The sequence below is a fragment of the Lycium barbarum genome, chromosome 1 (assembly GCF_019175385.1).
Source record: "Lycium barbarum isolate Lr01 chromosome 1, ASM1917538v2, whole genome shotgun sequence".
Classification (NCBI taxonomy): Eukaryota; Viridiplantae; Streptophyta; class Magnoliopsida; order Solanales; family Solanaceae; genus Lycium; species Lycium barbarum.
The window spans coordinates 36,608,519-36,622,759 of NC_083337.1; positions in this window are offsets into that span (position 1 = coordinate 36,608,519).

The following is a 14,241-nucleotide window of genomic DNA, read 5'->3' on the forward strand; positions in this document are numbered from 1 at the left end:
TCTGAATACTCACAATTCTATTACTTTGTCCCGGACACAGGGCCGGAAAGAACCGGGTGCACCAAACGACAATGTTAACTTACGTTTAATTTTTGAAATGTTGCAGGAACAAAGAGCGACAATCGCCGAGCAAGGAATCGCGATTGCCCGGTTGTAAAGCGGAAAAGATGAAACGGAGCCGGAGAAGACAAAGGGTGTTACTGAAATCGGAAGGGATGAGGCACGAATGGTTGAGAGAAACGGCTCCGGAGCCGGTTCTTCTATCGAGGTTCTGAAGATGCTCGAGACTGTGGCAAAACGGGTAGACTCAACCGAAAAGAGGGTCGAAACATACAATTCTCGGATGGACCAGATCCCGGGGGCTCCGCCTTTACTGAAAGGGCCGAATTCGAAGAGGTACATCCAAAGGCCTTTTCCTCCGAGCACAGCCCGGAAATTGATCCCGAAGAGGTTCAAAATGCCGAATATACAGAAATATGACGGCACAACGGACCCGCACGAGCACGTGACCTCATACACTTGTGCTATAAAAGGCAATGATATGGAGGAAGATGAAATTGAGTCGGTGTTGTTGAAAACATATGGGGAGACTTTGTCAAAGGGAGCGTTGACGTGGTACGATCATCTGCCCGAGCATTCGATCACTTCTTTCGAAATGCTCGCCGATGCCTTCGTAAAAGCTCATGCCGGAGCCAAAAAGGTGCAGGCCCGCAAGGCGGACATCTTCCGTATAGCCCAAAGGGTCGACGGGTTGCTCCGTGAATTTGGAAACCGGTTCCAAAGGGAACAAATAGAGCTCCCTCCGGTCCCCGAATAATGGGCCGCACAGACTTTCACAAAGGGGCTCAATGTCCGGAGCTCGACGGCTTCGTTCAAATTGAAGGAGAGCCTGCTGGAGTACGAGGCCGTGACATGGGCTGATGTCCATAACAGATACGAGTCAAAGATTCGGGTGGAGGATGATCAATTCGAGCTTCCCCCGGGGGCGGTTAATACGAGCAGAAATTTTGAGAAACCAAAGAAAGGTTACGAAATGAAGACCGAATCGTCAAAGGAAAGGTATCGGCCATACTCCCATTCGGAGAAGCCAAGTTTTAGGTCAGAGAAATTGAGGGATAGCCCAAGCCATTTCTCCGGTCGGGGAAACAAACGGGTCGAGTGCCCGTCGAACAGTCGGGGTCTCACATTCAGGAGCGATGCTAGAAGCTCTGCCGGCAACAAGGACTTACCAAAGATATCGAAGTACAACTTCAAAGTCAATACCTCGGGCCTAATCTCGGCCATTGGTCGTGTTCCGGATGTAAGATAGCCAAGACCTCTAAGGTCGGACCAGGGCCAACGGGACCCGAGCATGGTGTGTGAATACCACGGAACCCATGATCACAGAACCGAGGATTGTCGCCAGTTGAGAGAGGAGGTAGCCCTGTTGCTGAAGAATGGTCATCTCTAAGAGCTGCTGAGTGAACGAGCCAAAATTCACTACACGGAAAGGGAGACCCATCGAAGGACTGAGCCAGAGGAACCCCAACACACGATCAACATGATAGTTGGTGGCACCGATGAACCTCGAGGGCCGGTAATGAAACGGGTCAAGGTCTCTGTTGTGCGTGAGAAGCGCAGCCGGGATTATGTACCCGAGGGCTCCATCTCTTTCAGCAACGAGGACGCGGAGGGCATCATTCAACCGCACAATGATGCATTGGTAATCTCTATACTTATCTTTAAAACTAAGGTTAAACGTATTTTGATTGACCCAGGTAGCTCAGCCAACATCATCTGGTGGAGGGTGATCGAACAGCTAGGGCTGCTCGACCAGATCGTACCGGTAGCCCATGTACTCAGCGGGTTCAACATGGCGAGTGAAACCACAAAGGGGGAAATCTCATTGCCAATAAACATCGGTGGCACCATCCGGCAAACGGTGTTCTATGTACTAGAAGGGGACATGAAGTACAACGCGTTACTGGGTAGACCCTGGATACATAGCATGAGGGCCGTGCCCTCAACGTTACACCAGCTGCTGAAATTTCAGACCCCGGAGGGAATAAAGGTAATCCGAGGTGAACAGCCCGCTGCTATGGAGATGTTCGCAGTAGAGGAGGACAATGCCCCTCAGCCCGAGAGACCGGATCGCAGGAAAGAGGACCCAACCGAAGGACAAGACGCCAAATAGCAATCAAAGCACTCGGGTATGGACCGGGAGTATGAAGAGGACGATTTCAACGTACCCAGATCATTCGTTATGCCGGATGACTCGGATGCAACCGGGTCGACAGTGGAAGAACTGGAGCATGTCATCTTGTTCGAGTACTTACCGGACAGAAAGGTATACCTGGGCACGGGATTGACCCCGGAGCTCAGGGACAAGTTAATTAAATTTCTTCGAGCTAACGCAGATTGCTTCGCATGGTCCCATATACATATGACAGGTATATCACCGGAAGTAGCTGCTCACAAGCTCAATTTAGACGGGAAGTTTCCCCCGGTGAAGCAGAAGAGAAGGCCCATGGCGGAGGCTAAACACGCCTTCGTGAAGGACGAGGTAACAAAGCTTTTAAAAATAGGCTCTATCCGGGAGGTCAAGTATCCGGACTGGCTAGCTAACGTGGTAGTGGTGCCCAAAAAAGGTAATAAATTTCGAATGTGTGTTGATTACAAATATTTAAATAAGGCATGCCCGAAGGATTCATTTCCGTTGCCCCACATCGATAGAATGATCGATGCGACGGCCGGGCATGAGATGTTGAGTTTCCTTGATGCCTACTCCGGGTATAACCAAATTCGGATGCACCCGGAGGATCAAGAGAAAACATCCTTCATCACCCGATATGGGACTTACTGTTATAATGTCATGCCTTTCGGACTAAAAAATACCGGTGCTACTTACCAACGCCTAGTTAATGGGATGTTCGAAGAACAAATAGGAAAAACAATAGAAGTTTATGTTGACGACATGGTTGTTAAGTCCCTAGAAACAGAGGACCATTTAAACCATTTACAGGAAACCTTCGATGTGCTCCGCAAGTACAACATGAAGCTCAACCCAGAAAAGTGTGCCTTCGGAGTAAGGTCCGGTAATTTTTTGGGTTTCATGGTGTCAAACCGGGGAATTGAAATCAACCCGGACAAGATCAAGGCCATCGCGGATATCGAGGTAGTGAATAACATAAAACGGGTACAGAGCCTCACCGGAAGGATAGCGGCGCTGAGTCGCTTCATATCGAGGTCCTCAGACAAGAGTTATCGTTTCTTCTCCCTGCTAAGGAAGAAGAACGACTTCGTGTGGACACCGGAGTGCCAAAAAGCTTTGCAAGAATTAAAGAAGTACTTGTCTAGCCCCCCGCTGCTGCACACACCGAAGGCGGACGAGCCGCTTTTTCTTTACCGTGTTGTCTCCGAGGTAGCGGTAAGTGGCGTTTTGGTCCGAGAAGAATTAGGTACGCAATTCCCTATCTATTATGTGAGTAGAACTTTGGGGGATGCGGAAACTCGGTATCCCCATTTGGAAAAGTTAGCACTAGCACTAGTGAGTGCTTCTAGAAAGCTCAAGCCCTACTTTCAGTGTCATCTGATATGTGTAGTAACCACTTACCCCCTAAAGAACATCATGCATAAGCCAGAATTATCGGGCAGACTGACCAAATGGGCAGTCGAAATTAGCGGGTATGATATTGAGTACGAACCTCGAACGGCCATCGAGTCCCAGATCTTGGCCGATTTTGTGGCAGACTTTGCCCCGGCTATGGTCCCCGATGTTGAGGAAGAGCTTCTGCTGACCTCGGGGAAAGACCTAGGTATTTGGTCTTTACATACGGACGGAGCCTCGAACCTCAAAGGTTCCGGGCTGGGAATCGTCCTCCGGACCCCAGCCGGGGAGGCCGTTCGACAGTCCATTAGAACCATTAAATTGACTAACAATGAAGCCGAGTCTGAGGCTATGATTGCAGGTTTGGAGCTGGCCCGAAGTATGGGGGCCGAAATAAACGAGGCAAAGTGTGATTCGCTCTTGGTCGTGAACCAGGTGAACGGCGTCTTCGAGGTCAAGGACGAACGGATGCAGAGGTACCTTGAAAGAATCCTAGTGATATTACACCAGTTTAAAGAATGGACCATGCAGCATATATCGAGGGAGCAGAACAGCGAAGCCGATGTATTGGCAAACCTGGGGTCCTCGGTCGAGGGGGAAGAAATAAACCCCGGGACCATGGTGCACTTGTTAAACTCGGCAATAGAAAATGGACATGCCGATATAAACATGATGGGTTTAACTTGGGATTGGCGCAATAAGTACGTCGACTACTTGCGTGATGGAAAGCTCCCGAGCGACCCGAAAGAATCACGGTCATTAAGGACCAAAGCTGCGCGTTTCTGCTTGGTAGACGGCCAATTGTATCGACAATCTTTCCTCGGTCCCCTGGCTAAGTGTTTAGGCCCCGGTGAAACGGAGTATGTGATGAGAGAGGTGCACGAAGGAACTTGTGGCAACCACTCCGATGCCGAGGCTCTGGTCCGAAAGATCATCAGGGCAGGTTATTACTGGAATCGGATGGACGAAGACTTGAAAAATTTTGTCCAAAAATGTGACGGGTGTCAAAAACATGCTCCGATGATTCACCAGCCCGGAGAGGTGCTGCATTCGGTAGTCTCACCTTAACCTTTCATGAAGTGGGGAATGGACATTGTGGGTCCATTACCCTGGGCGCCAGGTAAGGCTCGTTTCATTCTGTTTATGACTGATTTTTCCTCTAAGTGGGTGGAAGCGCATGCCTTTGACAAAATCAGAGAAAAGGAAGTCATTGACTTCATATGGGATCACATCATCTGTCGGTTCGGCATCCCCGCCGAGATAACTTGTGATAACGGACCCCAGTTCGTAGGAAGCAAGGTCAACAATTTTTTTGAGGGATTGAAAATCAAGAAAATTGTGTCGACTTCATATCACCCGTGTGCAAACGGACAGGCGGAATCCACGAACAAGACCATAATTCAAAATCTGAGGAAAAGACTTGAAGCGTCAAAGCATCACTGGAGGGAAATATTACCGGAGGTGCTGTGGGCTTACAGAACCACATCGAAATCGAGCACGGGGGAAATCCCTTTCTCGTTGGTCTACGGGGTCGAAGCCCTTATTCCCGTGGAAGTTAGCGAACCGACTCTCCGGTTCAGATATACCAACGAAGAATCAAATGAGGCGGCCATGGCCGTGAAACTCAACCTCACAGATGAACTTCGCGAAAATGTGTTGGCCCGTATTGCGGCCCAGAAACAGAGAATGGAAAGGTACTACAATCGGAGAGCCAATTTTCGACATTTCCAAGTCGGTGACTTGGTGCTTCGGAATGTTACCTTGCACACCAAGAATCCCAATGAAGGAAAGTTGGGTCCGAATTGGGAAGGACCGTACAAGATAACCGGGATAACGGGCAAAAGATCGTACCGGTTGGAATCCATGGAAGGGCAACGGTTACGCAACAACTGAATGTGGCTCATCTGAAAAGTTACTACTGCTAAGGTTTGGACTCCTCTTGCTCTCCTATTAATCTTTTCTCTTTTGCAGGAAATCGAGAACATCATGAAGTTAGAACTTAGGTCTAAAAGCACGTGTTGCACTCTTTTCCTTAGTACGGGTTTGTCCCAAAAAGGGTTTTCCGACAAGGTTTTTAATGAGGCAACAAGTACAACGTGTTACTCGACAGAGATAAGGGACCAATACCCGACAACCCAAGGTCACACCCGCCGAGTGGGGACTTAATAGCACTAACCCGACCTTGCAACTCGGATAAATGCTAGGGGAATACTATGCCCGCATCGAAGATTACCCCGGTCAAAGAAGACGGAGAAACCCCAACACTTGCTACGGCAAAGGAAAGGCCCGACCATCGGCCATAGCCTTCGATGTAAGGACCAAACGATCATAACGAATCGTGTCCCATTTAGCATTTGCCAAGGCAAAACAAAGGCCCGGCAATCGGCCATAGCCTTCAATGTAAGGACCAAACGATCATAACGAATCGTGTCCCACTTAGTATTTGCTACGGCAAAGGCAGAAGGAAACAAAATACTCATGTATACAAACACTTTGCAATACAAAATTATTGAAGGTTTGGACAAACAATGTCTCGGTTATCTTCCTATTAAAAGACTTTACCTCGGTAATAACCGCCGTATTTCGGCACTACTTCATTCACACACACCCTATACCGGGCAATATGGCCGAAATTTGGCAAAGGCGACAAGGTCATAGCGAACCCAGCCAAAATCGTAAAAACATATTCGAACCAAGGCAGCGAGGTCACAACGATCCGAGCCGAAATTTGCTAACCTCCCCAAATGGGGACTGTTACATCAAAATTTAGCCAAGGCTGAGGTTTGGGTGCCCAAAAAAAAACCAGCCCTAAAATATTGCCGAAAAAATATCGGCCCTAAAATATTGCCGAAAAATACCGGCCCCAGGGAAATGTCTATCGTGATTCGGAGGCGTCTGAGTCCACAAAGCATTAGGTAAGTCCTGCAGGCACAATGAGCCGAATGACTACGAGTCAACTTGTCCTTGAAACGGACCAGCAATTCGGACAAAAATAATAGTAAACATTCAAACAAAGAGACAAGAAAGATGCATTTTTTCTTTCATTTAAACAAAGGGGTGTTTTTACATCAGAAAAACAAAGTCCTACAAAGGCAAAAAAAAAGATAAAATAAAGATAAAAGCCAAGTACAGGCCCTAATCCACCCGGAATAGCTGGAGCCGGAGCGCTCGGACTCCGTCCGCTCAGAGTCATCGGAGTCAGAACCAAGAGCATCCTTAGCCCCTCCCTCAACCCTTTTATCCTCGGCAATAAGGGTCGGAAGATCAGTAAAGCCATGCTCGGCTTACTCGAGAGTAATCCTCCGGGACTTCCATTTCTCATACTCGGCAACAATAGTAGCCTGAGCCTCGGCGCCCTCGACACTTTTCAAAGCCTCGGCCTGGGTAATGTGGCGTGAATTTACACCATAATCGATGCTTTTTAACTATAAGTTTTACTTGTTTTTAAGCAAGTCTGTATTATTTTACGTGGTTTTTGTCATGTTTCAGGTTATACGAGGTCCCTAGAGCCTAAGTGTGGAAAACAAGCAAAAAAAGTTGCAAAACTGGGGATAACTGGAAGTTCTGGAAATTTTCGCGAAATATTGCTCTTCGCGATCGCGCAGCAAGATCACGCGCTCGCGGTGACGCGCGTCCGTGACACTGCGCGAACGCGCAGTTAGTTCACGCGGTCGCGGTCACGCGCGTCCGTGACCCTGCGCGATCGCGGTTCCTCTTCGCGCGTTCGCGATTCGTAAACGAAGCAATTACACGCGATCGCGCAGTGACGTGGCGCGATCGCATTGAAGGATTTTTCAGCGTTTTCGACCAGAACTCGGATTTTGACGATGCCTTCCATCCCAGTTCATATAAATAGAAAACTAGGGCAAAATATCATATTATCTTTGGCAGCTCCCACAAGTTGGAGGCTAGGGTTCCTACAAAAATGTTCTCTCTTCTTTTTAATCCTTGTTGATGGAAATCTCTTGGTGACAATTAAGATTGATACTCTTGTTGTGCTTATTTATTCAATTGCATTGTTCTTAATCAAGTAAGTTTTTGCTATTTTAATTATTCTTGTTCTTGAATGTTTTCATTGGATTAGCTAACCTTTGAACTCGCCCATTTACTTTGTTTGAAACTCGGAAGAGGAAGAACGGAGTTGGGATAGAATAATTAACATGAATTTGGGGCGTTAACCCTCATCTAATGGAAGTTGACCTAGGAATAGGCAATACCACTTGTAGCCATATTCGGGTGTTCTTAATGCTCCTAATTGCTTGAGGGATCTTCAATTGGGTAGTCTAGTTAATCTTCGGAAGAAGTTAATTTAGAGTCATTATCCGAGGCTAAATAACATAAACTTGCTATTATTTACCTTTCGTGAAATAGATTGGATCGTTACTTGAGTAGTAGTTTCCCTTCTTCCATTCTTGTTGTCATTGATCAATTTACTTGCTTTGTAGATTAGAATTTATATTTCCATATTTTATAAAAACCTTATCAAAAACAACCATTGATGCGTTCGGGCATAGCTATTGTTAGTGATAATTCCTAATCTGCTTAAATCACCTACATATTGTTCTTTGTGGGATTCGACCCCGACTCATAGTTGGGTAAATTATATTTGCATACGACCGTGCCCATTCTAATTAATAGGGTGGATTTGGATGTTATCACTGGGCTAACTTCGCCGCTAGAGCATCCCGAGCCTCTCCAAGAACATTCTGAGTTTGGATGGCCGATTCAAGCTCGGCCTGGAGAGAATCATTGGCATCGGTCGTCTCCTTAAGCTCATTTTTTAGGTCATCGCACATCCGGGCCCTCGTCTCCTCCTTCTCTTCAAAAACCCTTACACGCTTCTTGTATTGGGCACTCTCCGATTCGAGCAGCCGATTCCTCTCGGCCAAGCCCGCAGCATCGGACTTCACCAGATCCAGCTCCCCCCGGAGTTGGGAGAAAGTGGTTTCGAGCTCATAGAGCCTCGAGGAAATTTGAGCGTTGTCCTGGGTGAGGCCGATCTTGTTAGCTTCGAGACTCCTATTATATTCGATCATTGCGGCCAGCTCACTTTTCAACTGACTATTTTCGGCCTTTGCCGCATCAAGCTCGGGTCGAAGGTTGGAAAGGGCGACCGCCCGGTTCAACTCCTCCTCCTTCTCCTGAAGGAGGTGCAGATACTTCTCCGTTTCCTGGCCCTGGGCATCCAGTTGGCCCTTAAGATCGTCCATCTCTTGCTGGGCGCGGACGAAGGCTTCGTTGACAAGCACCACACTCTGTAAATGAAGCAAGTTAAAAACTTGGACAAAACAGAGTGGAAACTCTCAATGAAATTACGCAAAGACGGATAAAGATCTTACCCGGTTGCCTGCGTGCATACCCTCGTTCATAAGGCACTGCCAGGAGACCCCGGTCATCTTGCGCTTGTCCGAATCCGAGACAAGGGGCCTCAGATAGCTCGCCACGCCCACCGGGCGAGAAAGAAAGCTACAGTCTTCAGGGACGGTGACCGTAACTGATCTCGTTCTCCTAGGCCCCACACTTGGGGCTGAAAAAATACGCACCAAGCTGTCCCTAGCCCCAGATTCGGAAGTCCGGCTGGCCGACCTCGTGGCCCGAGGAATAGGGAGATGCCCAAATCCCGAAGCTTCGCCGGTAGCAAGAGGAGTGCCCGAGAATATGTACTCGAACTCGTCAGGCCTCGGAGCCGGAGTAGAGAAACTGGGTGTTATACCCCGCGTTTTATGTAATTGGATAATTCAAGACAATCGCGGGAAAACGACAAGCGAGGCTACATTTTATTGTGTTTGGCACTTGAGTTGTTTATGAAGAGTCTAGGAGTGGAAATAATGAGAAAGGTCAAGAGCATGAAGGGGAGTTCACGACATGACTCGTGGAAATACGGAGGAAGACGAAGGGCAAAATTGGAAGTTGGAAAAATTGCCTTCAAGAATTTCAAGTAGTAGCCCAAAATATAAATGGGCTTGAAGGTTTTCTTTGGGAATTTATAGGCCCAACCGGCCTTGGAGAGGGTCCAAGCCCAATATGGAATAAGACTTAGTCAATATAAGGGATGACTAAGTCATCTTCATCCATTAAGTGTCTAGAAATTTCAAGAACTCAAAAGAAAGAAAGAAGGGGAGAAACCCCAAGGCCTTTCGGCCAAGAACAAAAATTCCAAGAAAAATTGAAAAAAATCTCTCCAAAAATTATTTTCTATCAAGTAGAGGGTGCACAACAAGGTGAAGTTGTTGTTGGAGCAAGAAAAATTCAAAATCATATAGGTTTCCAAGAGATAAGCAAGTGAGAAGTTGAAGAATAAAGGTAAAATTCTAACCTTGCTTTATGTGTTATACATGGTTTATATGTGTTGTAGTATGCTAAAATGGATGAAATTTATGAAGGAGAGAAATATAGTACATGGCCGTGTGTATGTATATATGTGTATGAGCCATGCTTCAATTATTTTAATTAATGTTTGGTTGTTATTGTTGTGAATGATATATGAAAAAAAAAAATGGAAGTTGAATGAATATTGAGAAGTTGTAGTGTGTATGTTGGTGTTGGCCGTGTGGTTATGGAAAAAATGGAAGAGAATGAGTCAATTTTATTTAGTATGATGTTGTTGGAATATAGATTATGAGGTTGTCATTGTTTTCATAAAAGTTAGAAAGTTTTGGAAGAAGTAGTAAGTTGATTGAATATGGAAGTTGTTAGTATTGTTGTTGTTGGAATTGTGGTTGATATTTTGGCCGGGTTGAATTCCCGGGATTGTTGTTGATTGAAATTAGCCAAGTTGAACTTGGTGGGATGGAGTATTTATAGGGGAAGTGCTGTCGAAATTTCGGTAGCCAAATGTTTCCTTAAGATTCTAACTCAAAGTATACTAATGAAAGTTTTGGTAAACTTGACCAAATTGCAGATTTTGACGAGATTGTGACGCGATTTTGGAGTAGCTAAAGGAGCGGAGAGAGGTATGTAAGGCTTCACCCTTCTTTCTATGGCATGTCTTGGTTGTAAGAAGTCGGGCACAAGCCTCGGGGACGACCTCAATCCCCGGAATCCGCACCTAAAGTTTTCAACTTTTTATTCAATTGAATTGAAGTAGAAAGTGCGCAAAATGATAGAAAGACCTCCTAGACCTCTATGACGTGCGTAAATGGGACCCGATCACCCTAGAACCCTCACAAGTAATGACATGACCTGTAGTATATGTAAATAATATACGCCACCTCATCCGGCCCGAGGTGGGCCCGCTACCCCCGGACTTTCCTATAGTATTGGTTGATGTACTTCAAGTGAACCCGAAGGGAACCTTTGATCCCGATCTTGTTACCATGAGATAAGTACTATGATTCCTCTAACGAGGATGCCTCTGTGATGACAAGGATGACCATGATGTTAGATAAGCGGGAATGCCTATAATACGTACCACCGGAATGACCCTATGACTAAGACGACTAAGCTAAGCACCTTATACGAACATGAAAGTGACAAACTAATTCTTGAAACTTATTTATATTCCCTAGCCATGATTTTATTTTCTAGAAGATTTCAAAGTCTATGAAATGACATCTATAATACCCCGATTTTATTTTACGTCCATTATAATATTATCCTCCATTGATACTCTCATCTTAAATACTTGTTTTCTTTCCGAGGTAAGACAAAACGATCACTATCCTTTCATAAGATAATCGGAGGTCACCGACCTTACGTCACTCCGATGGATACATGGTTCTCCTTGGCCCCCTTGTACGCTTATACACTATATGTATATGTAGATAATGTAAGTAAATGTATGTAAAACACATATGTATGTACAAGCTGTGTATATAATCAAAGATCTAGAGCGCTATAGTCGCCGACATCCATACATGATACCAGAGTATGTCTATAATCAAAGATTCAGAGCGCTATAGACGCTGACATATAAGCATGATGTATGTACACGTATACGGGGAAGATGGGGATAAGGGCAGAGCGTTATACACGCATTTCCACCTGATCAGTTGGCATTACATGACATGATATCGTCCCGGACGCGGGATGCCCGGACGCGGGAAGTACATTTATGGCTAAATGGATCGGCTGCCGACGCCTCGGCAATATGAGACATCTTATTTTTACATATATGTATAAGAAGAGATTTTCAAAGGAAAGCTATGTAATAAGATGATATACTATGACACGAAATGCTATGATATGATAAGATAGGATATGATAAGCTAGACTATATTGTGGCAAGCCACACTATGACATGATACGCTAGAATATAAAATACCGTGAGGTGATAAGCTACGATATGACCGGATACGACATACTATGATAGTGCAGAGCGTAATGTGACAAAATGCAACATGATATTAACCCTAGTTCCTAAGTCTACGAAAAAGAAACGTTGCAGAAGGAAAAAAAAAAAAAAAAAAAAAAAAAAAAAGGGGGGACAAGTCCATATGAAAGCCGGCCCGAGAAGGGGCCTCGCCACGTGCAGGTTATTTTCTTGCTGCATTATCGATCCTATGATTCCCTGATATTGTTAATCATGCTCTATATTACTGCTTCTATTATTTTCCATGCCTTACATACTCGGTACACTATTCGTACTGACGTCCCTTCTTGTGGACGCTGCGTTTCATGCCGCGCAGGTCAGCAGGCTGGTGGACGTGATCTATAGGAGCTTATCAGCAGTACTCTACAGTGCTCCAGTTGTTCCGGAGCTTTACTTCAGCGGTACTATTTTGTATATGTATATTCGGGCACGATAGTACTCGGCCCTTTCTATGTGTAATTACACTATGTCTAGAGGCTCGTAGACAGATATGTACAGTTAGGCAGGTTCAGTAGATATACGATGTTTGGGCATTATGATGTTGTTGTATAAAGTATTAACGACGTTTGCAAGTCTATGTTTCAAAAAAAAAAATATGGCACTGTTTATACGAGATAGATAAGGGGTGCTCGGTACAAGTATCGGGTACTCGTCACGGCCCCTAGTTGGGTCGTGACAGAAGTGGTATCAGAGCAGTTCGGTCCTAGGGTTTGTCTACGAGCCGTGTCCAGTAGAGTCTTGTCTATGGGTGTGTAGCGCGCCATACTTATAGGCAGGAGGCTACAGGGCATTTAGGAAATGTGACCTTCTTTGCATTCTAAGATCGTGCGATAGAGCTACGCTATTAGGCTTTCATGTTCCTTTTCCTAATCCTATGTTATGGTTTCAGTAATGCCGCCGAAGAAAAAGGCTACGATGGCTGAGAAAGCCAAGAGAGTGGCGGCCAGCAGAGTTGAACGGGAGCTAGAAGAAGAAGAATCTCATAATGAGGCTCCCCCTCAGACCGTTCCTGCTCCCCCTGCACCAGCAGAGCAGGGAAGAGTTCCAGCTCCAGCCCCCGCACCCCCAGTTCCACCGCCAGTAGCTCCGGGCCAGCAGATGGCAGAGGCCATCCAGTTATTGACCCAGTTAGTTGCCGCACAAGCTCAGCGGCAAGATATAGACACGGGAGACAGGGCGGTAAGCGCAAGGGCCCGAGACTTTATTACCCTGAAGCCGCCAGAGTTCTATGGATCAAAACCAGAGGAGGACCCGCAGAGTTTCATAGACGAGATGCTGAGGACTCTGAGAATTATACATGCTTCGGATACGGAGTCCGTGGAGTTGGCTTCATACAGGCTGCGGGATGTGGCAGTTCTGTGGTACGGTAACTGGATATCATCGAGGGGAGCAAATGCACCCCCTCCGGTTTGGCAGGAGTTCACTGAGGCATTCCTACGATATTTCCTACCGCCAGAGGTACGACGGGCTCGAGCCGATATGTTCTTGAACCTGAGACAGGGAAATATGAGCGTTCGAGAATACAGCCTCCGTTTTAACTCATTAGCCAGGTATGCCCCAGCCATGATAGCTGATAGGGGAGATCATGTACACCGATTTGTGAGTGGGCTAGGGCCACATTTGGTTAAGGAATGCTTGACGGCTTCACTCCAGGACGGGATGACTATTACCCGTATCCAGGCCCACGCCCAAAATTTGGAAGAACAATATCAGCCACGGAGGGAGGAGCGCTATCCAGACAGGGGTTCCCGAAAGAGAGGCCGGTTTTCCAGGACTAGAAGTGAGTACAGAGGGGGACAGACACAGGGGCAATTCGGGTACTCAGACGAACCGGCGGCCAGTGCACCTCCTCGATTTGCTGATAGGGGGTTTGACCGTTCTACTCACTCGAGACCGGATCAAGGTACCCGAGCCTCAGAATCTCAGTTTAGGGCTGATGCTGGCAGGATAATGTCACCCCCGCCACGATGTGCTCGATGCGGCAGGCCACACTCGGGAGAGTGCCGCGCAGGTACGGGTGCTTGCTATACTTGTGGGCGGGTTGGCCATTTGATGCGTGATTGCCCATTGAGAGATGACGGAGACCGAGCCCAGCCTACCGGGTCCGCAGTTGGTTCATCGTCGACCGTACGCCCTCAGGGACAGGCCTCCCAGGCTCCAGCAGGTCGTGGCCGAGGCAGAGGAGGGATACCCAGCGCAGCCGGTCCTCCACACCGTATATATGCACTGACAGGACGACAGGACCCTGAGCCTCCCGCTGATGCGGCCACAGGTACTTTTTTTGTTGGTATTTTCTATAATATGTGCATTAATTGATTCGGATTCTATCTTATCCAACCCTGCC